Below are 2,052 nucleotides of genomic sequence, written 5' to 3' on the forward strand. Positions count from 1 at the left end.
CCGCCGAGGACGACTCGTGGAGGCCGCGGAGGCCACCGTCCAGCTGGAGCTGCGAGGAGCAGCGCCGCGCCGGCGCCGGCTGTCAGGTGAGAGGAGGACCAGGACCGTCGCGTGCGCGTCGGGCAGACACGGGCCGGGACTACAGAGTGTGAGTGAGTGAGTAAGCGAGCGAATCAACGAGTGAATGAGTGAGTAAGCGTGCGAGCGAGTTAGCGAATGAGTGAGTGTGTAAATGTGTGTGTTGGTCGAGTGAGTGAAGGTGGTGAGCGCTGCTCATCCAGTTGCACTAGATGCCGCAAGCTGCTTGCTTTCCTTTCCATCTACATATTTAGTTTGCAATTTGCCTTTACTTTCTATCCTTTTGCTTCGAACGAAAAAAATCTGCATGGCTAAAAGCGGGCAACGGGGCAAGAGGTGAAGAGGGGGGAGGGGGAACGCCATGTGGCGGTCCGGGCGGGGAGGGTTTGGGTTATCGAAGTCCTGCCCGATTGGATCCTCATCAAACTGCCATTACAAGACCTCGTTAGAATTGTATCCCCATTTTAAAGTCAAAATGTTTGGCCGAGAGCACGGAGCAGCACGCGCGCCATCTGCGCACGGCCCCGGCGCCAACCGCGCCGCAGCGCCAGGCTGTGCCACGCCTCGCCCGTGACGAGCTGTGACGGGCGGTGACGGACCCGACAGACGCGGGGGGCGCCCGGCGTGGGAGTGTGTCGCCTGGCTCGTGTCACACACGCCCTGCAACATTCAGTCCTGACTCGCTTAACCTTTCGGGCGGGCGCGCAGGCGCGTGCCTGCAAGTTGTTCCAGTCGGGCGTCGTTACGATCGGGAGGGGGGGGGGCCTTCGGCGCCGAATAATTAACTTCGGGACTTGAGACAAGACGATGCAGTATCGACCGCGGGGCGCGCGTGTCGGGTGTCGGGCCCGGCCCCCCGCTGCAACTAATCAAGGGCCGGAGTTTTTATCGCCGCGGGCTGACCAGCCGGGCCCGCCGGCGACGGGCTGTATGAGTGAGATTTACTTCCGCTCTTGAAGCTGTTGGCTGCAGCTCCGACCCGCCCCGCCGCGCTCCGCCACGCCACGCCCTGCCGCGCCCCGCCTGTGGTGCGACTGCGGGTGACAGCTGAGCGCGAGTAGAGGCCAACAGCAGCAGCGTGGCGTGGCGCGGCGGGGCGGGGTCCTGTCGGGGGGTCTCGCGTCGTGGCGTGGCGTGGCCTGCCGGGCTTCCTCGGCGGGGCGGCATCGGGACGCGCCCGCTCCAAGACGCACACGCCCCAGGTCTCCTCGTCAGCCGCACACGCTGGCGCCCCCGGGCGGGGCTGGGGCGGGCTGCTAGCGCCCCCACGCCGCCGCCGCCGCGCCTTTCCTCCTTCTCGTGAACCTCGACGTCGGCTAGCGTGGACAAGGCGAATGGGATTTTTACCAGTCTTTGATTAAGCAACCGCTGGGTACAGGATAGGTGTGCGGTGCTATATCTGCGTCCCCGAAAAAATCACAAGCCATGGCAACCAACGTATGGTTGTGAGCCAACCATGCCACATCTTATGATTTTTCGGGGACACAGAAAGCATCGCACACATATCCTGCGGTAAAAACAATATTTTTCGTTCTCAAAATCCAAAAGAGTGTGGTATCAATCGGGTTTTATGGTGCCCCCGAGACAACCATACGCTGGTAACCAAAGGTAATAATCTGTCTGGGTGGAGCAACCCCTGTCTATGAAGTGTAAGTAGGTGGTGTGGCGGTGTGGCCGGGACTCCCTCAGGTAGGACATAAAGAGTTGCTGGCCGCCGAGGTCCGCCCGCCGGGCCGCGCCGTGCCCGCTCCACCCTCAAAGAGCCGCGGCCCGCGCTGCCTTGGCCGCTGATTGATCGTTACAAGCTCTGTCGCGGGCAGGCCGCCGCCGCCGCCGGTCCCCGCCCTGCCCCGCCCCACACCGCCCTGCGAATAAGGCGAAACTCACTGCGTCCGCAGCGCGCGCTATTCAATTCTCAATTGATCTGGAAATAAGGCCCCGCGCCGCCCGGCGGGCTGTTGTGGGCCGGGGTGG

At 63.1% G+C, this 2,052-nt stretch overlaps 1 protein-coding gene across 1 annotated transcript in view; it reads left to right on the forward strand.

Annotated features, from left to right (window-relative positions):
* LOC113214976 (protein CBFA2T3) overlaps positions 1-2,052 on the forward strand; it is a 53,817-nt gene continuing 51,765 nt past the window's right edge. Inside the window, exon 1 of the mRNA XM_052264357.1 lies at positions 1-86. The gene's annotated coding sequence lies outside the window, so the exon portion shown is untranslated. The remainder of the gene's footprint in view (positions 87-2,052) is intronic.

This window comes from Frankliniella occidentalis, unplaced genomic scaffold, assembly GCF_000697945.3.
Source record: "Frankliniella occidentalis isolate FOCC.00 unplaced genomic scaffold, Focc_3.1 Scaffold18, whole genome shotgun sequence".
Lineage (NCBI taxonomy): Eukaryota > Metazoa > Arthropoda > Insecta > Thysanoptera > Thripidae > Frankliniella > Frankliniella occidentalis.